Raw genomic sequence first — 26,966 nt, forward strand, 5'->3', positions numbered from 1 at the left:
CAAGACAGAGCCCTGGGAAACACCGCTCGTGACCGGTCGCCAACTGGACTTAACTCCATTCACCACTACTCTCTGGGCTCGGCCACCCAACCAGTTTTTTACCCAGTGAAGAGTACACCTGCCTAGTCCATGAGCCGCCAGCTTCCCTAGGAGAATGCTGTGGGAGACAGTGTCAAAGGCTTTGCTGAAGTCCAGGTAGATGACAGCCACAGCCCTTCCTTCATCCACCAGGCAGGTCACCAGGTCATAGAAGGAGATCAGGTTGGTCAAGCAGGACCTGCCTTTCATGAGCCCATGCTGGCTGGTCCTGATCCCCTCTTTGACCTGCACTTACATGTTGAGCGTACTCAAGATGAACTGCTCCATAATCTTTCCCGGCACCGAGGTCAGGCTGACAGGCCTGTAGCTCCCCGGGTCCTCCTTCCAGCCCTTCTTGTAGATGGGAATCACATTGGCAAGCCTCCAGTCGTCTGGGACCTCCCCTGTTAACCAGGACTGCTGATAGATGATGGAGAGTGGCTTGGCGAGCTCCTCTGCCAGCTCCCTCAGTACCCTCGGGTGGATCCCATCTGGCCCCATAGACTTGTGAGTGTCCAGGTGGCATAGCAGGTCATTAACTGCTTCCTCCTGGACTATGAGGGCTCCATTCTGGTCCCCATCCCTGTGTCTAGCTCAGGGGGCTGAAAACCCTGGGGATGACTGGTCTGACTATTAAAGACTGAGGCAAAGGTGGCGTTAAGTACCTCAGCCTTTTCCTCATCCTTGGTGGTAATGTTGCCCCCCACATCCACCAAAGGATGGAGATTCTCCTTGGCTCTCTTTTTGTTGTTAGTGTATTTGTAAAAACATTTTTTATTATCTTTCACAACAGTGGCCAGATTGAGTTCTAGCTGGGCTTTTGCCTTTCTAGTTTCCTCCCTGCATGACCTAACAAGATCCCTGTACTCTTTTTGAGTTGCCTGCCCCTTATTCCAAAGGTGGTAGACTCTCCTTTTTTCCCTGAGTCCCAGAACAAGCTCCCTATTCAACCAGGCCAGTTGTCGTCCTCACTGGTTCATCTTATGGCACATGGGGACAGCCTGCTCCTGTGCCTTTAAGACTTCCTTCTTGAAGAATGACCAGCTTTCCTGGGCCAAAGGGGTAAAATCCTTGCAACAAAGGGGTAAAAGTTCACTGAGCCAAGCCACCATCATTGCAATCAACCAAATGTGTACAACCTAGGCAAAAGCAAGTCCACTTGATACTTGATGGCACTTGTTGCACCAAGCAATGAATGATGCATATGGCAACAGGGCTTGTCATGATGAAAGGGTTGGCTCCGTTCTTTAGCATCATTATGCCCAGTAGGTTGCTAAAATATGAGACTCGGTACAAAAATTCAGTCAGGATCTGTAGAGCTGTAACTGGGCTTCAGCAGATCAGGAAAAATCTTGTGATCACTGGAAGAAGTTAGAAATGGGGATAGCTGTCTCCTCCAAAAGTGATAAGCTTGACAGGGAAGCTTTGGGTTGTTGAAGAGGACATGAACCAATATTTTTGTTATGATTCTCAGGAAGAGGAATGGCAGCACCATGAAGTTGCAGCAGGGCATGTGGAATAGAAAGAAGATTGCTTATGGCCCACTGAAAAATAACAGCACATCTGACAGAGTGGTGCTGAACCTAGCAATCTGCTTGTTTTTCTGGGGTGGAAACTGTAAAGCTAATGTCATTTTAGACCTAGGCTGGAAGCTTTCACTGATGGAACATGTTGCTAGGCTATGTTTTTTCCTGAAAGATGGTGGCAGGACCATCAGAAAAAAGGGGTCTGACCTTCACTGGAGAAACAAGGCCAAAAGGGAGGCCAGAAAAATGAAAAGGCTTCTAAATCAAAGAAAGCAAATACAAAATAGCAGTGAAGATAAAATATGTGGTGGGTTTGACCTTGGCTGGACACCAGGTACCCACCAATCCACTCTATCACTCCCCTTCCTCAACTGGACAGGGGGAGAAAAATACTCCTTGCTTTGTCGCTTTTTTGTCCCTTTTCTTTTGCCCTTCCTTTCTTCCGTAATGAATAATGTAATGTATGAAACTGCTTGCTAGTATTTACTACAAAGTTATAATTCATAACATATTACTTGAATTTTATTATATGACTGTTTGTGATAATCAGTATGAACTAAAAGAACAATTCATTCACCAATGATAGTTTATTGAACGAGGCATTAACATTTTCACTATCCTGATATTTTATATGCAATCCTTAGCAATGTGAATAAATGTATTTCAGAAATGCTTATAAATTCTTATGTCACTCATTAATTGCCTGATAAGCTTGAATCAAAAGGAGCCATTAACAAACTACTTTTAATACATTTGATTTGATGAAAATTTCTCAGATTATGTTGACATTCTCCTGGTAGGTCCCTGTTGGCAGCTTCATACTGTATATTACATGCATGTCAACATGTAACAGCAACAGTATATGCGGGTTCTTTTAAATTAAATGTTTGAAAAACATTAGTGTGCAGTTGGGTAATCTCGTCTTTGGATGTGTTGAGTGCACTGTTCTCCCATGAGCTGATGCTGGATAATTTGAGCTTTGAGAGGAGGGTTGGACTGCAGTGCCTTCAGAGCTTTCTTTCTAAATTATTTCCTAAATTATTTTACAGCTCTATGGTACTCATTAGCTTATCACTGAAGATTGGGCTATTAGTCCATGTACTGTCCAATGCATACTATTTATAGGGTGTTGTGGTTTAGCCCCTGTCAGCAAGCAAGCTCCACACAGCCACTCACTCACTCCCCCTGCCCTGGTGGGATGGGGGAGAGTATCGGAAGGGTAAAAGTAAGAAAACTCGTGGGTTGAGATAAGAACAGTTTAATAATTGAAATAAAATAATAACAATAATAATAAAAATAAAATAAAATAATAATAATAGTAATAAAAATTGTAATGAAAAGGAGAACAACAAGAGAGAGAGAAACAAAACCCAGGAAAAAACAAGTGATGCAACCGCTCACCACCTGCTGACCGATGTCCAGACAGTCCCTGAGCAGCAATTGCTGCCCCCTGGCCAACTCCCCCCAGTTTATATACTGAGGATGACATCATATGGTATGGAATAGCCCTTTGGTCAGTTTGGATCAACTATTCTGGCTGTGCCCCCTCCCAGTTTCTTGTGCGCCTGGCAGAGCATGGGAAGCTGAAAAGTCCTTGACTAGCATAAGCAGTACTTAGCAACAACTAAAACATCAGTGTGTTATCAACATTATTCTCATCCTAAATCCAAAACACAGCACTATGCCTGCTACTAGGAAGAAAATTAACTCTATCCCAGTCAAAACCAGGACATAGGATTACTAGAATATATTCAACATATCTTTTTAGATCCATGATGTTTTTTTAATGTTACATTTATACATAACTTATTACAAGTTTAATTGTGCATCACTGAGAATATGCATATTTTATAGAGACCATTAATGCCTGGAAATACAGCAATACATTCACAATAAGTACCCATGTTTAATGTAAAGATGTATTCCGTATCTCATTTTGAAAAAATCTGGCCTATAGTGCCTTTGTGCACCACTCCCACCCCCAGGAAAGCTCCTCAAATGTTGTGTAAGTTATGGTTTAAAGTTGCTTTGCAGTTTATTTGTAGCTCAAGGTTTCTTAGAACCTTCTGTGTTCTCAGGGATGACCTGGTAGTTGCTGTCCCTCTGCTCTCCTGCTTTGTTTTAGGTGTCAGGCTCTCCTTTTCCTGCCTTGTCTTCCTTTATAGCTTTTTTTTTTTTTTCACTTGCTTTTCCTTCCCCTGACTTTTGCATCTGGCTTTATTTGGTGTCCTCCAGGGCATGTCTCAGTGTCAGGAGGCAAATTTGGTAAGGTGGGCTGGTATCACAGCCTGTGATTTTTGGGAACCATTGCCACAGAGAAGTACTAGGAGCAGATACGGACAGGGAAGAAAAGAAAGATGATTAACAAGCTACTGCCCTCACTGCCTGAGTTAGGACTTGGTGGCAGCCAGAAACTAGTACCTCACATACAGATGAACTATTGACTATATGGTGATGGGATCTTGCCCTGTGGGAAGCAGCAGTTCCTGGCTCCTGCTGAGTTCCTTCCAGCAAGTTCAACCACTGACTTAGAAAAGAAAAATACTATCTGACATCTAATCCTTGACAAGTTGCTGACCCTTGCATCTGAAGGATGAGAGGAAGCTATTCTCAGTGTTCACACAGTTCTTTTCTCTATAAGCAGTAATTCTTTGTCCACAGCCTTAAAAAAAAAAAAAAAGTTTGGGATGAGGATAGAAAGTTCAGTCTCATTTCTGTGTATAAGAAGTCCCTTTTACAAATTATTGAATTCAGACATGTCTGGGGTGAATGTAACAATTGTTTAATAATGTGAAGCCTTAAATTATATCCAGCTGATTCTGTAGGGGGATTTTGCAGGCAGGAAGAAGCTAATTATCCAAAGCTGCATCCAGATCAAGATTAGGCTTATTAGCTCACACACTGTAAGCTTGATAGCTCTAAAGTGGTAACTGACATACTTTTTTTACATCATTTGTGAGTATGTGCTATGCTGTAAGAAGGTACTTTTCCAGCCTGCTCAAGAAACAACTTTTTGCCTGCTCATTAATCAATTATGCTTTTCTTGAGAAAAGGAATGTAACCTAACATAATACTCCAACAATTACTGCAAAAACAAAATCTAAGTAGAAGCTTTTCAGGTCCTGATTTAGGATTTTTGAATGCCTTTTCATATTATGGATGCTGGCTCTTAGATGAAAAAGTTCTATTGGTAATAAACTTATGACTGTTTTTTTAATCTCAAAACTAGTCAGTCAACATGACCAGTATGTTGTCAGTGTTTTCATTGGTAGTAACATAAAGTCATCTTGATGGTATGAATATATTGAAGAATCATAGCTAGATTTTCATCATATTAAGGGCTAGCTGATTTGGTTCCTGAACTGTAAAGTGAAACTTACTGATAAAATTCTAGATCAGCAAAGCTAACGAGTGTTTTATTATTGACCCTGTAGGGTTAGGATGTTCTCTGAGGAATTAAATCTTCAGCCACTATTAGAAAGTTAAGCATGAGTATGAATGTGTATTAATCCTAATTTTGATTTAATTTAAACCAATAGGAATTTGCTGTTGAGTTCAATAACAGTTGGACTGGGCACCCATTGTCAAATCCTGCAGGATTCTGCTGACCTCTACTAACCCCTCTTGTTTATATGGAAACTAAACGATCAGTACCATGGATTTGTAATGATTTACAGGAAAATACTCAGAATATGAATTGTCAGAAGAATTATCTTATTTCATTTTTAATTTACAACTTGACTTAACACACCAGTTAAAAGATTTCAGAGGTTATAGCCCATACTTAAAGTGAAGTTGATATCCCCTTCTAAAGTAACTTTAGGGAGGATGAAAGTCAGACTCATGAAGGAGTGGAAATAAACCTGTCACTGTGCTCTTAAGAAAGGTTGCTGCTAGGAAATTAATAAGTAAATACTTATTTGAAATTATAACAGGTAAGACATTTTGAGTTACCTGCAGACATATGGGATCATTGTGAAAGTATCTTGAGCTATTCAGAAACTTAATAAAATACTTTGAAAGTGAAGTTATTCCCAAGATCCAGTAGCATCCTTTTTTTTTCTTCCCCACACTGTTAAAGTTAACTGAGGAGAAAAAGTATTTTAGGATATATAAGGCCTATATCTGGTAGGAGAAATCCTTACTTCGGCAGCAACCTTCTTATCCTATATGACACTTCATACTGTTAATGCAGTGTATCTGTGTTAAATGAGGTTGATCTATATGTGCTAGTTTTATAGAACTCATTTTTTTGCAGATGAGTCTAAAATACAGACAAAAAATGACATCCCTCTGGCAGACAGAATTCATTTTCTGCAAGGGAATTTCATCTGTTGTGTGCACAAAAAATGTAATGCTCAAATAATGTTTTCTGAAAGTTGCCCATGTACAAATGGAGAATGAAAAAAAAAACTTCCTGGGAAAAGCTTAATGTATAAAAGAAGTAGTAGATGGGAATTCTGATCTCACTGAAGTGATTTTTTTCCATTGTCTTTTACAAGGTCAGTTTTCATCTTCAGTTTTCCAAAAATGGGCTACCCAGGTGAGTAAGTGAGATCTAACAAAAAATTTAAAGAAACATCATGGTAACAGAGGTTGTCTACATTTTGAGCCTTTAAAAACAGTAAATTATTTACAGTCTGTATCTTTTCAGTTATCGTTGATTTTTGAAACATTAATGACAGCACTAGTGTCAATTCCTTTATGAAATGAAGCACCAATATAATTGTGAAATGAAATGGAAAAACAAGAAAACAAGGACAGGATGCTTACTGCTCAATTGACTGACATACACACAGCTTGAAAGGAAAGAAAACAGCAAATCCACTTCCTATTTGAGTCAAATGATATGTCCTGGTTTTTGCTGGGATAGAGTTAATTTTCTTCCTAGTAGCTGGCATAGTGCTGTGCTTTGGATTTACTATGAGAATAATGCTCATAACACACTGATGTTTTAGTTGTTGCTAAGTAGTGCTTACACTAGTCAAGGACTTTTCAGCTTCCCATGCTCTGCCAGCGAGAAGCTGGGAGGGGGCACAGCCAGGATAGTTGACCCAAAGTGGCGAAAGGGCTATTCCATACCATATGATATCATCCTCAGTATATAAACTGGGGGGAGTTGGCTGGGGCACAGCAATCGCTGCTCGGGGACTGGCTGGGCATCATTTGGCAGGTGGTGAGCAAATGCATTGTGCATCGCTTATTTTGTATATTATTATTATTATTATTATTATTATTATTATTATTATTATTATTATTATTATTATTATTTTCCCTTCCTTTTCTGTCCTATTAAACTGTCTTTATCTCAACCCACGGGTTTTACTTATTTTTTACCAATTCTCTCCCCCATCCCACTGGGGAGGTGGGGGAGTGAGCAAATGGCTGCGTGGTGTTTAGCTGCCTGCCGGGTTAAACCACAACACCATAGTGCTAAAAAAAAGAACTAAAGATAATAACAGCAAAGTAAGTTGTCTGAAAAGGGCCGCAAATTCTCAAGGTAAAAAGGAGGAGAAGGCAAGTAACAAGATTATTGAAGAGATACAGAGCACATTATGGCTCTGTCAACCATATTTTGGGTAGTCTATAAATTTCAGCTTCTGCTAGAAAAAGAAAAAAATATCTTTTATTATTCACCTTACACAAAGAGTGTTATAAATTGCTTAAAATAAGTTGCTTTAAGCAATAAATTGATTAAAAACCCCACCAAATTTCAACATTTCACTCTATTTCTTGCAGTAAAATTTCTGGGGTTTCTGTCAGGGTTTGATTACATTTGTAAAATGGGCATACAACTCACTCTCCTGTGAAAAACAAACATATTTCTCTAATTATTATTAATGTGTTATATTTCCTAGGTCACTACTTTGAATTCTTGCCAATGATAGTACTTGCCTACTTTTGTATAGTATCTAAAGACTTGAGGTGACAATAGTAGGTACAGCAAACATTGTGTTGTCTAATGTTGGTATGGGAAATGCTTCCTATCCCAGTAACTAATAACATAAAAATGAGATTTGATAGTATTATCATCTTAGTCTAATGTTGGTTGTGGTATACTATTAGTAGAGTCAAACCCTGCACGGTTCCCCTCAGATAAAAGTCTGTTAAGGCTTTTCCTAGCAACCAGGCAACAATCAACATTTAAGTGGGGTCTGACATGCATTTAAATGAAGGGTTTCAATTTGTGAGTCACACTATGAATTTACAGACTCCAGACCTTTCAGAATTCATAAAATTTTCAGGTTTTTGGGACATCTGTTATTTTGCTAAATCAAATCATCAAGCAAAGCCCTTTGTGTTCTCCACTAACCACGATTAACCATCTGGCAGATATCTGTAGATCTAGTTTCCCAAAACATAATTTCTTTCCAGTGCTAAGCCTAGGAGGATGACTAAGGGCCTCCATTGGCATCTCCTTTTTAGTTATTTTAAAAAATGACTTCCAGTGTTTCTGCCCAGTACTTAGCATCCTTATTTACTTTAGAGTATTTCCAGCAGATGGGGAAGAATGTTCCGTTTTCCTGTCATTCAGCACATTTCCAAAGAATGCTGATTTTTTTTTCTGGGTGTCCTGGTTTCGGCTGGGATAGAGTTAATTTTCTTCCTAGCAGCAGGCATAGTGCTGTGTTTTGGATTTAGTAGGAGAAGAATGCTGATAACACACTGATGTTTTTAGTTGTTGCTAAGTACTGCTTATGCTAGTCAAGGACTTTTCAGCTTCCCATGCTCTGCCAGGCGCACAAGAAACTGGGAGGGGGCACAGCCAGAATAGTTGATCCAAACTGACCAAAGGGCTATTCCATACCATATGACGTCATGCTCAGTATATAAACTGGGGGGGGTTGGCCGGGGAGCGGCGATCGCTGCTCGGGAACTGTCTGGGTATCGGTCGTCGGGTGGTGAGCAATTGCATTGTGCATCACTTGCTTTGTATATTGTTATTATTATTATCATTATTATATTGTTATTATTATCATTACTATTTTACTGTATTTCAATTCTTAAACTGTTCTTATCTCAACCCAGGAGTGTTTCTCACTCTTACTCAGCTTTGCACTATACGTTTTGTGGCCCACTCTCAAGTTTTACCTAAGTAAGATTATTTTAAGGAGTGTTCTCAGCAGCCAGATTACTACATTTGCAGTGAAACAATTCTGTTCCAAGCCTGAGAAGTAGAGATAAGAAATAAAATAGAAACATTTATCTAAACTTTGTTGTTAAATAATTATGGTAGCAGGAAGTCTGCCTTCCCATTTTTTTCATCAGCTGTTTCATCCAGATCAGGTATTATATCAGTTCTGAATAGACTGAAGTCACTGTAGTTTAGAAAGCTCTCACAGGGTTTTCTGAACCTTTTAAATCTATGGTAAGAGAGGCCATGGGTAGTGTAGCTACATGCTAGGCCTCTCTGTGTGTGTGTCCTGGTTTCGGCTGGGATAGAGTTAATTTTCATAGAAAATTATTATGGAGGTCACAGAATAGGCTCAAATAACATTAGTGGGGAACTTCCGGGGAAGGACCATGGGAATAGGTCATGGTTTCTAATCTTTTGAGGCTGCAACACAGGCAGAAGCTGTTTCAGAGTGTATTCTGGAAGAGAGGGTATGGAAGGTCATGCAGTTCTCAGGGAGCTCATGATTTGGCAGGTGAATTCCCCCTTCACAAACATGCTCATAGCCTGTAGCTCCTGGCATCTTGCCTGTTTTTCTGGTTTGAAAAAGGAGGGATGAGTTACCATGTATAAAATTACCTCCGTCTGCAGTTCACCTCAAATAGTTGTTGAGCAGCTGCCACACTTTCTAGTTGGCCCTAAGCCTCAAACTCTGTGACAGAGAAACTTTTTTTCTGAAAGCACCAGGGAACATAAAATATATATTTTTTGTGGTTTTTTTTATATAAATACTTGAACTACATTGGAAATATTGTTCAGATACAAATTAGAGTTCGTCCTAAAGAGTAGGAGAAATATTTGGTTAAAAAGATATTTGTCTTTCTATTTTCACTTTCTACATTAAATCATTCAAAGCTTGTGGGTGCTGATTATCATATTTTCTCTTTACTTCTTGTAATGCTCTTCTCTAATGCAAACATTCATGTAAATATTGCTGCAAATGGATCTGTCATGCAGATAGATGGGTCTACTGTATTTCTTTTTACCTCAGGATTGTAGATGAGATCTAAAAAAAAAGAGTTTTAAAATTCTAAAACTCTGAAGAAAGTATTTAGAAAAATGCTTAAAATGCTTTATAATACTAACAAAACATCAAGAATTTATACTAAATGTATCTTGAGGCTCTTGTGACATGAGACAAAAAGGGTTCTGAAAGGCCTGCTCTGCTGGTATGTTTTGCTGTCCATACACAACAGCATCCAGAGCTCTACAAATGTTCTTTTTAAATTGACTGGAACATCTGAAGCTAAATCGCTTAGTTCTGACTGGCTCGATGTGCATCTACAGCGATTTCACACTATCATATGCAAGAATCCAAGCAGCTGTATTTTTCAACTGGCCTTACTATATCTGACCTACACCAAAAGCAATCTTTCATTTTAGAGAATATATTTAAATCTCTGACTTCTAAAAATAGTAATGGGAATGAGGTAAGGGGTAAGAGATGCTCTGCAGGAGGAGCACTCTGTAAAAGATCCTTTGAAAGAGTGAAGCTATGTAACTGTTTAAAGAACATGGTTGTCAAGAAACTAAAGCGTATGAGGAAGGACATTGATTTCTTAGTTTATACCATTGCTGACATGTTTGGAGGAGCACAGGCTGTTATCATTGTCGTGGTTTAGCCCCAGCCAGCAACTAAGCACCACGCAGCTGCTCGCTCACTCCCCCTACCCCGATGGGATGGGGGAGAGAATCGGAGGAGTAAGAGTGAGAAACACTCCTGGGGTGAGATAAGAACAGTTTAATAATTGAAATAAAGTAAAATAGTAATGATAATAATAACAATATAATAACAGTAATAATAATATACAAAGCAAATGATGCACAATGCAATTGCTCACCACCCACCGACCGATACCCAGACAGTTCCCGAGCAGCGATCGCTGCTCCCTGGCCACCCCCCCCCAGTTTATATACTGAGCATGACGTCATATGGTATGGAATAGCCCTTTGGTCAGTTTGGATCAACTATTCTGGCTGTGCCCCCTCCCACTTTCTTGTGCACCTGGCAGAGCATGGGAAGCTGAAAAGTCCTTGACTAGCATAAGCAGTACTCAGCAACAACTAAAAACATCAGCGTGTTATCAACATTCTTCTCCTACTAAATCCAAAACACAGCACTATGCCTGCTGCTAGGAAGAAAATTAACTCTATCCCAGCTGAAACCAGGACAATCATTAATTTAAAAAAAATAAAGCTAATACTTAGATAAAGCCTAAGGAATTATGCAGATGTGATGATTATTTTTTATCCACTGCTAAAATGCAGTCCCCTTCTAGGGTGGAACACAATAACTGTTAGAAAGGGCTTGTCAGCACAAGGGTTGTATGTGTGTTAATAGATGCATCCTGTCATTTCACAATGAGAAAGGTGAAGTTGTATGCATGGTACATAAGTAGGAAGGACAGGCAGTGCATATGCAATGTATGTAAAATACTGATAAAATCCTACATTCAGAATAAAATGAGAATATGACAATATAAGCTTATGAAAATCAAATAGCAAGAACGTTAGTCTTATTTGGAAGACCCTATTGCATTGCAAAGACAATATGAAGGGTTTCAGTCTATTTGAGAATTAAAAGGCCCCAGGAGAGTAGCTCTACAGGGAAAACCACCACCAGAGGTGTAAGAAAGAGAAAGCAGGCCTTTCACACTTGAATGGTTTCATCAGTGTTATTTAAAGCACCATTTATTTCATTCCTGAATGTTGTTTCACAGAGCTCACATAAAGAAAACACAATGGGGAATGAAGTTCATGACTTTTATGATTTTCATACCATAGTTGTATGGAGAAATGGGTGAATTTTACAGCATGCTATCAGCAAATGTTCTTTCTGATCATGGATATCATAAATGGATAGCTTAGCCTTCCTTTATCCTTCTACAATGTGAGACAGTCCATATTAGGCAGAGTCAGGCCCAATTAACATATCTTTCTTTTACAGCTGGAGGATCTGAAGCAAGGAGATAAAAGGGAAAACCATTCCCTGCTACTCTGTAAGCTTCATTTCCTGCTGAGCCATTTTGATAACCAGAGCGACTGATATTAAAGGATAATGACACGGGAATACCACCATTTTCAGACATTAACTACAAACGGGCATCATATTTTCAATTTCAGAAAGCTACTTACAATATATATAGCTGAATCAAGAAACCAACCAAGACATCTGCTGTATCACCTTGACCAAACTGTTTCATTTCACTGCTGCTGTTACTCTTGCTACTCTATGTAGCCTGCTTATTTCAATTCTAAATTTTGGGGTTACAGGGTCTATTTATTGTAATGTATTTGAACAGTAGGAAGCACAATGAGATTTAAATCTTCACTGGAATTTCCAGGTGCTACTTTGATATAAGTAAATCAACTGCACACAGTTAAATAAGTAGTCACATCTTACATATAACAGATGGGCCTTAGTGCAATTAGAGTCTAATGTAACAAGAATGAATAGCAAAAGATTTTCCTGCAGCTTGGGAGAGGACGGATGCAGTCTGATGCAATGCTGGCTTCTGCCACAAGCTGTACTTCCAGTTATGCTGACTGCAAAGTGAAAGAATATTTTGCATAATGGATTTGCATTTTTTTTTCTGTTTAAGCCAACCACACAAATCACATCCTAAATGGTTTCTCTTTTATAAATCCCAGTACAGCTTACTGTCATGTGCCCTACTGCTCAGTGACATTCCACTCTATCATAAACGTATTTATTGGTGACTTTCTTAAACTCTTGCTAGAGACTATTAAAAGTATTTGCCAGTAAGATCTTAATTTAAATTGGATAAGTATTCCCAGAAAGTCAAAACTGTTAGCGCAGTCCTGGCACTATATGGCACAGCTGTATGATGCTAAGCAGTTTACATGCATATAGAACACATTCCTGAGGTGGTGCCTGAGCCAGCTATATTGGTGTTGGCCAGTATGAACAGTTGTAAACATGGACCTCACCTTTTCCTTCATAGGAAATGACAGAGGCAAACCAGCTGCTTTATGGAGTAAAAGAGCTGAAACGACAGAGAATATGTCCTGAAAGGCTTAACCACAAGCACTAAGCACTAAGGCTAAGAAAAGCTTCCCTATAGAGTTACTGAAAAACAAGAGCCAGGGAGCCAGGGGTGTGAAAATCACTGTATGTTCACAGCAGAAGGTGGCCAGGAATCCACAAGAAAATGGAGAGTCACTGTTAGCATGACAATGGGAAGAGAAGGAATAAGCTCCTCTGGCTCTGCCTGGAAAGCAGGTTCCCATTTTTGAATGCAGAAACTGGAACTGTATTCTGGTGTTTGTTTCTTTGCATACAGGAAACATAACCCTGCATATATTCTTGAAAAATAATCAGATCAAGTCAAAGGCCATGCTGCTACCTCTCATGAATATCTTATTTTGATTTATTTGCTATTCACTTAGGATCCGGTAGCAATAGTTGCTTACACAACTACTGTGAAAACCTCCTTGAAGCTCTTGGTTTAGCTCAAAACACATAGTGAGCTTCACCTTGGGAACGTGTTATCTTGTGGTTGTTCCTCAGTTCCTTCCTTCCCCCTTGGCAACAGCTTTCCAGAGTGCCTCTGTATGGGCACATGGGACTCAGAACTCAACATGTGGTCATCTTTCCTTCCATTTTGTTGCTATGCTGCTCTGTTGTGCCGAACTAGGCACTACCGTTTCGTCTTTGCAGAGGGTTGGGGTGGCAAGTGTAAGCCTCAGGAAGCAAGTTCTGATTTAAAAATAATTTATCTTACTTAATAATCTATTGAGAACTCCACTGAAATAAGTGAAGGTAAAATACCATTTTTATAAAGGAAGTGACATTTTCAGAGCACACAGCAGAATGGAATTGGTGCATCTGAGATAGCTGCTTTTGTTTTCCTAGATTTCAACATTCAGCTGACACTCCTTTACCATAAAAAAAAAAAAAACAACCCGCCCAACCACCCCACATCACCAAATATTCTTATTCAATTCAATGTTTTCTTACTCACTGTACAGACAAAACTACACACTCTGGGAGACCTGCCCAGGAAGATAGGGTAATCAGTTTAAAAATGACAGACTGACAGTTTTAGTCCTAAAAAATAATGCCTGAACAAATGTATGTCATTACACTGAGGTGGTACATCTGTGGTGGGTTGACCTTGGCTGGCACCAGGTGCCCACCAAGCTGTTCTATCACTCCCCCTCCTGATAAAACATCAGTGTGTTATCAACATTCTTCTCCTACTAAATCCAAAACACAGCACTATGCCTGCTACTAGGCAGAAAATTAACTCTATCCCAGCCGAAACCAGGACACCTGTAAACAGAAAAAAGGAATACTCCTGAGCAGAATTCAGACTTTTGAATAAATCCAGATGGCTGCCAAATAAAAAATGTCACTAGGTTGAATACCCAGGGAAAAAATCATTCTTTCCTACAAAAGCAAGAGAAAAAAAAGGGGGAAATGACAGGAAAAAATCAGCCAGCAGATGTCTCCCGTCACGCAAATTGATTGTATAGAGAGGACACAGTGATTATATATGTTTCTGGCTTCAAGTGATTGCACCTGAAATTCTGCTTTTTTAAGGAATTTCATTTGAAAGACAGTGTTATCTTTCATCAAAAATGGTTCATTATTCAGCTTTGTCCACCCATGCTGCCTTAACACAGCACTGCTAAATAGGAAAACCAGAAAGATGATTACTTCCTTTCTGGGAATGCAAGTGTCTAGCCTAAGGCATGGGGGAATGTCTCTCCCTTTCTCTCTTGCCATAATATTGGAAACATTTGAAATTTGTTCCAGCCTCTTTGGGAAGCCAACACAGACTGCTCCTGTATCCTTGTCTCCAGCATGGAACCACAGCAGGCAAAAAAATGGGTGCCACCACAGCTTGTACATGATTATATTAGGCAGCCCAGGAATCTCCTGGTCCCTGGACAGGCAGGGTAGCTCAAGAGATAAGAGACATTCACTCCCCTCTCAAAGCCAATAATAGCAATGGGGATCCTCTTCTACTCAGGAAAAAATGGAGTTGCAGCACGTGACCTGCCTCTTTTGAGGCATACCAGTTGATAGCAAAAATCTTGGTTTTCTTACCCACGTGAAAGGGCTAGAGTGGCAACAGGAGTTACAAACATTGCCTATGGCGATACCACCCTAAGAACACCCGATCTCGTCTAATCTCGGAAGCTTAAGCAGGGTTGGGCCCGCTGAGTACTTGGATGGGAGACCGCCCGGGAATACCGGGTGATGTAGGCTATGCTTGCCAATGTGACGCCCATCTACAAGAAGGGCCGGAAGGAGGATCTGGGGAACTACAGGCCTGTCAGCCTGACCTTGGTGCCGGGGAAGATTATGGAGCGGTTCATCTTGAGAGCGCTCAACAGGCAAGTGCAGGTCAACCAGGGGATCGGGCCCAGCCAGCATGGGTTCATGACAGGCAGGTCCTGCTCGACCAACCTGATCTCCTTTTATGACCTGGTGACCCGCCTGCTAGATGAAGGAAAGGCTGTGGATGTCATCTACCTGGACTTTAGTAAAGCCTTTGACACAGTCTCCCATAGCATTCTCCTAAGGAAGCTGGCTTGGATGGGCGTACTCTTCGCTGGATAAAAGCTGGCTGGGTGGCCGAGCTCAGAGAGTAGTGGTGAATGGAGTTAAATCCAGTTGGTGAATGGTCATGAGCGGTGTTCCCCAGGGCTCTGTTTTGGGGCCAGTCTTGTTTAATATCTTTATCAACAGTCTGGATGAGGGGATTGAGTGCACCCTCAGTAAGTTTGCAGATGACACCAAACTGGGTGGGAGTGTCGATCTGCTGGAGGGTAGGATGGCCCTGCAGGGGACCTGGACAGGCTGGACCGATGGGCCGAAGCCAACTGTATGAGGTTCAACAAGGCCAAGTGCCGGGTCCTGCACTTTGGTCACAACAACCCCATGCAACGCTACAGGCTTGGGGAAGAGTGGCTGGAAAGCTGCCTAGCCGAAAAGGACCTGGGGGTCTAGGTGGACAGCCAGCTGAACATGAGCCAGCAGTGTGCCCAGGCAGCCAAGAAGGCCAACAGCATCCTGGCTTGTATCAGGACTAGTGTGGCCAGCAGGAGCAGGGAAGTGATCATCCCCCTGTACTCAGCACTGGTGAGGCCGCACCTGGAATACTGTGTCCAGTTTTGGGCCCCTCAATACAAGAAGGACATTGAGGTGCTGGAGGGTGTCCAGAGAAGGGCAACAAAGCTGGTGAAGGGTCTCGAGAACAAGTCTTATGAGGAGCAGCTGAGGGAAATGGGATTGCTTAGTCTGGAGAAGAGGAGGCTGAGGGGAGACCTTATCGCTCTCTACAACTACCTGAAAGGAGGTTGTAGTGAGGTGGGTGTTGGTCTCTTCTCCCAAGTAGTTAGCGATAGGATGAGAGGGAATGGCCTCAAGCTGTGCCAGGGGAGGTTTAGATTGGATATTAGGAACAATTTCTTCACGGAAAGGGTAGTCAAGCATTGGAACAGGCTGCCCAGAGAGGTGGTGGAGTCACCATCCCTGGAGGTGTTCAAAAACGTTGTAGTTGTGGCACTTTGGGAAATGGTTTAGTGGGCATGGTGGTGTTGGGTTGATAGTTGGAATGATGATCTTAGAGGTCCTTTCCAATCTTAATGATTCCTAGTTTTTACTTTCTTTAAAAATAATCCAGCCACCAGGCCAGGAAACATGAAATTATGACTCTACCCTTAATTGGTTTAGTGGTGGAGTTGGTAATGTTAGGTTAATGGTTGGACTAGATGATCTTAAAGGTCTTTTCCAACCTGAACGATTCTATGATTCTATGAACATTTGACCTCACTGGGATTTCCTTGCTGTGCCATTTGGTCTTCTCTTCCTTCCACACACTGTATCCATTTCCAAGTAGTGTGTTAAATTAAAGATAATTAATCTCTGCCCGAGTGGTTACTTTGGGCTCTCAGTCTGCAAAGACAAACCTCATTCTCCTAATGTCTACACTGATACTTAGGGTTAACATAGAGGTTATTTCCTGCCAGCCAGAGCTGTATGAACCACTTTTTCCTTCTCTTCTCTGCAGTCTGCACCAAGAACATCTGCTTTGTACTGCTGATTTTTCAACTTCAGTAGTGCCTTAAGGTCTGCACTGAAGCTTGAATGTTTCTAGGAAGTGACTTATGAACCATTTGCCTCTTGTGTGAGGCCACAGGGAGAGGTGTAAAAGGGCTGGAGTTAGAATAGAGAATTTGGGAGTTGCAACTGGTGGAGTTCCAGGGCAGAGAAGCTTAGGGGATCTGGAGAGAGCAGCTCAGGCAGTGACCCCATGGAGCAGATACCAATCATCTTCACTGTAGGAGGGACTCTGGACTTTTCAGTGAGGACTTTTCAGTCAGGTGCAAAGACAGAGCATGCCAGAATTGATTTTTCCTTTAACGGAGCATGCTTTTGTCATGCAGTATTTTTTCCATCCAGCCTCAGGGACTAGGTTGCCTGTCAGGCCCAAGCACATGAGCTTTTTACTCTCATGGATTTCAGCAAGAAGCTAAAGGTTTACATCACTTATTGAATTTGAGCTTTATACCCTGACATTTGGATTAGATGTTTAAAAATAAATAAAATATCCTTTTATTTGTGTGTAAAAGTTCCCTCTTCCCTGTGTTGGATCAGAACAGCCGTTGAAGGCTAACTCTGAAACTTAGCTAACATCGTATCAGGCCAAGATGCTTTTGTAAGCTGGCAAGTAAAGGACACTTAATCATCCCTAATCAGAAGAACAAACATTCAGTATCCTTTAACCAAAGACATCCCGGAGCAACTAGACCTTGAAGAAGTACTGAGAAACTGATAAAAGGGAACATCCTACCCCAGCAGGTAGGAAAAACTGGACGATTGCCGAAAAACAGTAACTGGGGGAAAGGTAATTCCGGCAGGGGGGGATCGTGACCACCGACTCAATTTGGGACCAAAAAGATTTGCCTCCGCACACCCGTAAGGAGCATGCATGCTAATTTACATAGCAAGCGAGGCTAATTAGAATATAGTTGACCAATAGCAGATAGGATGGTAATTACTAACCAATCATCCTAAAAAGGATAATGACTAACTCTGTAATTTCTGTGTATAAATAAGGTGCATAAAGTCTCATTCAGTGTGCTAGCTTTGTGGAATTACCACCTAGCACCCATCTCTGCACAGAAATGAAATAAAATTGATAACTCAGTGTGTGAATTGGATTGTTGCACACCGGGTAACAAACTCCTTTTGTGAGACAACACAGCTGTTGTGCTGTGCTTTTTTCTTTCTGGGACTGTGACAACCACCAGCTGTCCTTCTATTTACAGTCATTATCGCAAGGAAATTGGAAACTGCAGCTACTGCGACATGATTATCTTTTCTTTCATGTTATGTTTGTCTTTTACTATGACACAGCAAAATAAATGTTTGTACAGCTAATAAAACATTTATTTAGAGATAAACAGAAACACTATGTCCTGGTTGGATGAGCTGCTGATGTAGAACTAATGTAAGACAGATTTACTAGCAATGGTGATACAGAAGGGGTGACAAGAGGGGACTACCCCTCCCACCAGCCCCATGCTGCCCACAGTGTGCTTTCCCCCATTGTGCTTTGGTTGGTACTAACAAGCCCCTCTGTAATCAGAAGTGGGGAAGCCTCCAGGGTAATAGCAGCCAGATTTAGATAAGAATCCTGAAGCAAGCGGAGGTTGGCTTCTTTGTCAGCCTCTAGGAAAGGACAGTCTTGGAAATGTTTAGTCAAAGGCTATAGCACTTGCCAAGGCTCTTGACTAAACAGCAGTCTAGTTAGATTTCCTTCTTCAGTTTGGTGATCAAAGTGATGAAATAATGCCTAATAACTCAGGACCGTGCCATCCTTGTTTTATGAAAATAGCAATACGCAACTGCATTTTTGTCACTGAGGAATATGAAGTATTAAATAAAAGAGATGCAAATCTGTCAGTGCGATGAAGAGTTTTGAATAGCATGGGCTATAGCCCTGTCTGTCCCACAAGGATTAGTGTTTCATTGCACTTTTTTGGCTTGTTGAAGTCACAAACCCCACAACCTTACAGCGTAGAAAATATGTGAAAAACAAAGAGCCAAAAAAATTCATTTGCTATAACTGCCTTTTATTTCAAGCTTATCGTTTTAATCTTAAAAAGGTATTTTCAATGGCACACAGCTTCAGAATCAGCACCTTTGCATTTACAAACTACAGAGAACCCCTGTCAATTCGTGTTTCTCTAATTCCAACTTTTAAATCACACAGAAAATCTTACTCTTTGTTCGTGTTTTCTATGAAAGGCTGTTATGAGGATTCCATTCACAAAATAGATTTACAGCACATTAAATACTGATTTAGTAATTACATTATAAATTAAAACTTTAATGAAAATGCCTATATAAATACACAGTGCAGCTTTTGTGATGTGCTACCCTTTCTTGGTTTTTGTTCATTTACACTCCAGTTCACAAGAGCATCATTAGTGCAAACTAATGAGATTTTACTGTACAGTTATCTTGTAAGAAGCTCTTAGATATATTTCAACTGATGTGTTTGAGGCCAGTGTAATGAGTTAATTTGCAGCATCTGGTTTGGTGAGGCATTTCTCAAGCTCTTCTGCAGGGTTAGATTTCTTATGGCTTGGGACAGCAGGTAGGACACGACTTGGTTTCAGAGGCTCTCCTGATAGACCAGGCAAGAAAGAATATAGCAAATGACTCTGAGAATGTCCCCTTTTCTGAGATCTGGAGGTTGGGGCTGGTGGTGTTATCCAAAAATTGATGCTGCTATAGATGTCCATTGTAGAGCCCTGCCGTAACTTTTCTTCGTTTAGTTAATAAGTTGCTAAAGCAACCCTAGCCGAGTAGGTAAAATATAGTTTTGTGGATAGTTAACAAATTGTTTAAAACAAAGAACAGAGTGATATATTACTGTTCTGATCAGTAAACCATGAATGAGTATTATTACTAGAAAGATTTGCCTTGGCAGAGAATAAAGTAGGAGAAAGGTAATTCCAGCAGCAGGGAGAACACAACCACCGACTCAATTGAAAGTGGAGAAGAATATCCCCCCCCTCTGTCTAGGCATGCGTAGTGAATTAAAATCAAGCTGTATCTTTAAATCAAAGCGAGGAAATTAAAAACCAATAAGAAATAGGTTTTTAGCTAGCTAAATTATTATGTATTACATAGGTGTGGTTTGTTTGATCGTAGTGTATAAAAGTTAGAAGGAACTTTTGTGGGTGTGCTACTTTTGTGAGCTTACCACCTAGCACCCATCTTTGAGCAAAAATGCAATAAACAATATCTCGTCACAGTGTGTGAAGATTGGCTTATTGCACACTGGGTAAACGAGCCCTATTTGGGACAACAGTGGGAGAATAACTGCACCAGTCCTTAGGGAATTTAAAGGCAGGAACTTAAACTTCTTAGCACCCTGAGATGGTAGCTGGACTAGAGGAAAAAGGAAAAGAGAGAAAGAGTTCACAGAAAGTGAGAAGCATAACATTTTTACAAATGAGTTTGCTACTTTATTTGAACTGTTGCTTGTTTGTCTTGTGTTGTGTGTACTCAAACCTGCATTTGAAAAATATGATCAAAATATGAATAAAAAAATCCCTAAAGCCTGGCAGGGCTAATCTTCAGCTGAAGAAAACAATTACAGTGTTAAATTATTTGCTTCATGTTTGGTGATCAATAAGAGTTGCTAAGTTCAAAGGTTTACTTTTGATAAGCAATGAATCTATAGTTTCTGAAGGACACTTGGTCTGTTTGGAGACATTTCCACAAGACATTTTTTCATCAAAAAATACAGGTTGACTGAAACAAATGTTCCATGGGAATACATTAGTTTTAACAAAACTTTTGTGGGGGGATGCTCTATTACCCAGGGTAAATTCTGGTCAAAGTCTTAGAAAGTTGAAATGGAAGAACCTGGGACACTGGGTTGCTCTAGGCACAGTCAATCATGAAGATAAGTCCACACATGTGCTCTGCAAGTCACAGGCCACAAAAGTAGCCCAATACCCTGTAGCACATTAAGACCCACATTGAAACACAAGAGCCACAGCTGTTGTATGTCTCATGTGTGTTAACAGTCTTGTAAGAAACTGTGGTTTTAGATCATCCTTAATCTCCACCTCACACTCAGCAGTGTAACAGTGTTTGTGCTTTAGAGTTAATGCAGTTCGGTGTCTTCTCTAAATTCAAATCCTCAAGCTCCTTCACTCAGGCAACCCATCAACTAATTTCTTGAGTTTTTAAAAGGAGAATTCAAAACCTTAATTGTAGACCTATTTTTATTTGCCTTGGAATTTATTATGAATTGCATCAGCTTCTTTTCATTTAATTTCTTTGTATACAAACAGTTCAGGTTTTTCAGTCTCGCCATATCAAGAGTTCCCTACTATAGTTAATGACATCCTTGTTTTGGCTACAGAATCTTCCTTGCTATTTTTCACATTTATTTTTCCTTGGCTGCATTCTCATTCCATCTGTAATTTCCTTCCATCTGCATCTGTTGTGATGAATATATGAGAGGCTATTAATGTTTGCCTCTGAGATTTTCTAGTTTCAGTTTCATCCTACCAGTCATGGCAGCCTCCAGAAGGTTATTTGGATTTTCTGTCTATTTTGGTGGCTTCATCCTTCGAAACTAACCACAAATGCTTCCTAGTGGTCAGGTATTAAAAACCATTCTCTGAGCCAACCACTTGTCCTCAGATTGGTATCATGTTTGTGTCCTGATTCTTTACATGCAGGAAGAATCCTGCTATAAAGCACTCTGCTCAGAAGGTGACCATCTCAGCCTGGCATTATCATTCCATTTCCTAGTCAACTCCAATGAAAACCTGAGTCTTCATGTTTGCATTTTTCCCAGAAGCTCCTTTGATTATTCCCTTTTCATAATCTTTGACAGAAATTTTCCTGGTGCGGGTTCAGGGAAATTCCACAGAAATGAGGAATGGAGAAGAGTTGCAATTCTCTCTTAATCCTATGAAAATCTTGTGTCATTCCAAAGAAACATGTGAAGTTAATCTACATTTAGACTGTTTTAATAGAAGATATACTGATAAATGAACTCATTTTTATTAGAAATAACAGGACACAATCAACTGGTATGAACTAACTACTAAAGTCAATGCATCTGTGATAAGCTGGACCTTACAAATCAATTTTAATCTTAAAAAAATCCCCCAAACAAACTAAACATTCAACACACTTGAGGAACTCATAGGTAGAATAGTGGATAGAGTGTCTTGAGCGCTGTAGAATGAAAAAGACAAGAAAAGAGGACTTAAGGAATTTCAGATCAGTTAACCTAACTTTCATACCTAAAATCCTGCCTGGACTTGGTGTTGCTCAGAAGTGAATCTTTGAACCTACAAAGTCTGCCTTCTCATTGCTCATCAAGCAACATCAAAAAGAATCACTGGGATACTGGCTCAGTGGATGCAGAATTGAGAAATTATGTAGTTTTAACAAGGAAGGATTATTAACTTTGTCACAAATTTTCATAAAAAAATAAGGTAGATCCATTACTATAATGTGGACACACACCTGATGAAAAAAAAGGCATTCAAGGTGTAATTATTTCCTGGAGAACACGTTTACAATGCAAAATGACCTTGATAAATTGGAGAAATGGTAAGAAATTCAGATAACCACCAAAAGTCCAAATGCAAGATGGGGAATAACTGGCTAGAGGAGTAAGAGTCCTGCAGGTATCTGGGGGGACAGACTGTGCTAGAGTCAAAAATATACTGAAGAAGTTCAAACAGAACCTTGCAGCTTCCATGCCTTGGCAAAGCAGCAGCACACCAGTCTTGTCATGCAAGCCCTTCTGTGTCTGTAGATTTACCTAGTACATAATTAAGAAGTCAGAAATTTGCCCTGTTGAAAACAAATGTTACCTCTCTAATGTCTTCAGTGGACACTGGAAGAGCTTTGCATCTATGTATTTTTTTACTATATACACATTGTGCAAAAGAGGCTGAAGTTCTTGCCATATTCCCCTGTACCATATGCCATATACTCATTTCATCATCATTATTTATTTATCAGGAGCAGTAATTCTCTAAGACTCACCAGGTATCTATTTCGAGCAAAGCAGAATCTTTATAGAGAGGATTTAAAATTTTGGTAGACTTTTTTTTTCTTTTCAGGATAATTTCAGTACAATTCAAGTTGCGATGGCTTGAGCAGGCAGTGTTGTACTAGAGCTGCCTGGCCTCTGGCAATGTAGTGTAATTCACAGGTCATATTCAAGGTTCATTCATGTTCAGAAGTTCAGGAAATGGCTTAGTTCTCCTTTCCAAGAAAAAAAGTACCATTAATACTTTGCTTTAGTTTGTATTGAATTTGTGTGAATTGGGGCTAAGTACAGTAAATGAACCCATTTGTTTTCCAGCATATAGAATCATAGAATCATAGAATTGTTTAGGTTGGAAAAGACCTTTAAGATCATCCAGTCCAACCATTAACCCACACTACCAAGTCTACTCTAAGCCAATCAAGGGTAGACTACACTAAACCATGTCCCGAAGTGCCACATCTACCCGTTTTTTAAACACTTCCAGGGATGGGGACTCCACCACCTCTCTGGGCAGCCTGTTCCAATGCTTGACCACACTTTCTGTGAAGAAATTTTTCCTAATTTCCAACCTAAACCTCCCCTGGCACAGCTTAAGCCCATTTCCTCTTGTCCTATCGCTAACTACATGGGAGAAGAGACCAACACCCACCTCACTACAACCTCCTTTCAGGTAGTTGTAGAGAGCGATAAGGTCTCCCCTCAGCCTCCTCTTCAGACTAAACAACCCCAGTTCCCTCAGCCGCTCCTCATAAGGCCTGTGCTCCAGACCCTTCACCAGCTTCATTACCCTTCTCTGGACATGCTCCAGCACCTCAATGTCCTTCTTGCATTGAGGGGCCCAAAACTGGACACAGTATTCCAGGTGCGGCCTCACCAGCGCCGAGTACAGGGGAACAATCACCTCCCTGCTCCTGCTGGCCACACTATTCCTGATACAGGCCAGGATGTTGTTGGCCTTCTTGGCTGCCTGGGCACACTGCTGGCTCATGTTCAGCCGGCTGTCTACCAGCACCCCCAGGTCCTTTTCGGCCAGGCAGCTTTCCAGCCACTCTTCCCCAAGCGTGTAGCGCTGCATGGGGTTGTTGTGACCGAAGTGTAGGACAGAATGTAGGAATGTGTAGGACATGGTAGAATGCTTTTGGGTTCATTAAAATTTTGGTGTGAAAACCAAATGCATATTGAGAGGCTCACTCATTTCCCTCTTTGCAGTATAGGCATATGTTCATGCATTCAAAATTTACACCTGTGTAAAAAATCTCCAAAACACTTTATGTACTAGATAAGCCCTTAATGATGGATTTAAGTAGGGCAAAAGCAGTTTAGTTTAACTTCACCCCCATGACTGGGTAGCCATCACAAACCCATGCTCCTTCAAAGAAGGAAAAAACCAGCATCCAAACATCAATACTTTCCACCTAGTCCTACATACTATACTCAGGATCTTCAGTTTAGGATATTTGATAAGGATTTCAGGACTGGGACATGGATGGCTTTGAAATAATACATTTAATGACAAGTATTAGTATTTGTATTGAAACACACAAGCCTGGACCCAGCACTGGGGTCTGAGAGACAGAACCCTTAAGGCTGGTTGCCGTACATTCAGAAGCTATATACGGCAAAACCACCAGTAATTATTCATATTCAGAGGGCAGAGTCAGCTACCCAAGAATGAGCGATACTATAAGAGCTACTAATTCAGGGACCCATTTTTCACTCAGCAGTGACTATTGAGTGGCTGCTATTACAAACTGCAGTGACAAGAATAAGCCTGTCAGGGAGGCATTGTCCAAGGAATATGTGCTACCCAGCAGAAGGGATGGCTCTTAGACTCTCTTCCTTTACAAGCAGTGGACTATGGCGGCCCTCTGCAGAGAGGAGGGTGCTTTGTGGAAATCTTTGCTGTTAACTTGGGAAAGGAGAAACTTCAAATCATGATGAATAACAGCAAAAACAACCATTGATGCCCAGAAAATAGTGTTTAATGACCTGCAGAAATAGATCTTTTTTTTCTTCAAGCTCACTATGGCTTCATACCTTCTAAGCCACATGAAGAAGTGAGACCAGCAGAGAGTTCTCTAGAAGTCCCATATTTATTTGGAAAATGATTCTGGCATTGTGTGAGTGGTGTGTGATAGTTATAAGCCTGTTGTCCAGGGGTCCTTGGGAGAGTCACGTGATGAGATAGGAAGGGTGTGCTGGGGGCATAGCAGCAGCACACAGAATAACAGAGATGCCAGGCTGTACCGAGGCTACTCAGGAAGCCATGTGAGGGACCGCTTTGGCCCTGGGAACATCTGGAGGGTGGGAGTTTATAAACTATGGTTTAAAGTCACTCAAGTACTCTTTTCCAAAGCTACTGTTTTGTTCCTATTATCCTCTTTCTAATTTGCATTTTTAAATGTTTTTGCTTAGAGGTTAAAGCATCTTTTCCTTTTTTCATTGCCCTTTCTTTTCTGGGAGATGTTTCTTCTTTCTGTTAATCTCTGACTAGTTTTAGTTTTCTTTCTAATTTGTGCTTATTTTATCCTTCTAGCTTTCTGTTTGTTTTTGTGGGGTTTTTTCCCACTGGTTTTGTTGCATGTTTTTAACACACATCTTGTGTAACAAAAATATTAGAAAAACACAAATATTTATACTCAAGCTTCTTTGCTGGAGCCATTTGCCTGGATAAAGGCTGTGTCTAGAACAGTAATATTTTTGGGGCTGGATGGAGGGTGACTGACATCTTGGCTCTGAAACAGTTATTTGGAAAGCTCTAGGATCAAATGTGTCATTTGCGTTAACAAAGAAGGAATGTAATCTATTTTGCAAATAACTTTGCTTTTGTGTTATTGGCTTGAACTGATGTTCAAGCAGTAATGGCACCTGGATAAATGTGCTGTTAGTTAATTACACCATGATTATTAACTGTGATAATTGTATCTTATTTGTAGAACACATTTTTTGGCATGAGACTAGAACTAAAATCCTGGCTGTTTGTGTGAATTACTGCAAGAACACCAGTGATTATGAAATATAATTTTTTTTTTTAATTGTAACATTAGTAGACAGCTTAAAAATAGAAGAGCTGGGGTTTTGAAAGCAGTTAGATGATTTTCTTTTCTCTGAGCAGGCAGAGAATACCACCTCAATATTCCACATATCTCTACTTTTCTTCTTCCTCTCTTATTTACTGTGCAGCAGCAGCACAGGATTCTGTATTTCCCCTACCCAATCTGATGTTCCCTATAAAGCTACCTCTGCTGTTTTGTTTTTAGTAATGTTGTCATAGCTGCAGAATTGCTTCTGGAGCTCAGATCATAAGAGTCAATGAATCTTAAATTTAGCTCCGAAATGTGAATGCTTTAGGACCTGGCTGATCTACAGGATGGCAAATAGTAAACTGCAAATCCTCATTCAAAATACATTGGGGCATTTGTGCTTAGTGGAGCACAAGAATGTGAGGGCAGGACGTTGCTGGGAGTAAGGCTGGTGTTTGTATGTGAAGAACATCCCAGTCACTGGCTGGATACAGCCTGGGACACTCACTAAGTCTTGACACTTTGCCTGGGATGTGGGAGCGGGGTGAGGCTTTCCCTGCCCTTTAGGACCTTGCTTCTTTCTGCCTTGAGAAAGAGGAGCTGGCTGACAGTGCAGAGGAAAAAAGGCTGCTGCTTTCTCAGTCCCTTTAATTTTAGCTCCTGTGTTACAGAAGCTACCCAAAACAGTTGCTGTTAGAATGAGAGAAGTGAATGATTCCCATTCTCATGTAAGAGCTAGTCTATCTGCTGTGCTTAAGACACAGAGAGATAGAACGTCTTTTTACTTATGTAACATTCAGAAAATAACAAAAGTTTTTGGAAACCCGATGATCTTGATCTAATCCTCTTGCCTCTAATTTTCACTAGCAAAAAGACACAAAAATCAGTGTCTGTTGCGATATTTTTCATGCTGTCTGAAGAAGAGTCAGTCCTTATCCTGGGTTTCATCTCACACATCCAACCTTTTTCTGCTATGCAGTTGTTAGGGTGCTGTCATCCATCTCTTTACACATTGTAAGTCACCATGTTACATCATGTCCTGCCCTCTATGAAAAACTACCAGAGTCATACAGGCATATACAAT

General features: G+C 40.5%; 1 protein-coding gene and 1 pseudogene across 1 annotated transcript in view; one reads left to right on the forward strand and one right to left on the reverse strand.

Moving 5' to 3' along the window:
* The window catches only part of LOC142596475 (ankyrin repeat domain-containing protein 55-like), a 97,391-nt gene that overhangs the window by 15,111 nt on the left and 55,314 nt on the right, over nucleotides 1–26,966 (reverse strand). The window lies entirely within an intron of this gene.
* LOC142596588 (5S ribosomal RNA) lies at nucleotides 14,897–15,016 on the forward strand (annotated as a pseudogene).

This window comes from Pelecanus crispus, chromosome W, assembly GCF_030463565.1.
Source record: "Pelecanus crispus isolate bPelCri1 chromosome W, bPelCri1.pri, whole genome shotgun sequence".
Lineage (NCBI taxonomy): Eukaryota > Metazoa > Chordata > Aves > Pelecaniformes > Pelecanidae > Pelecanus > Pelecanus crispus.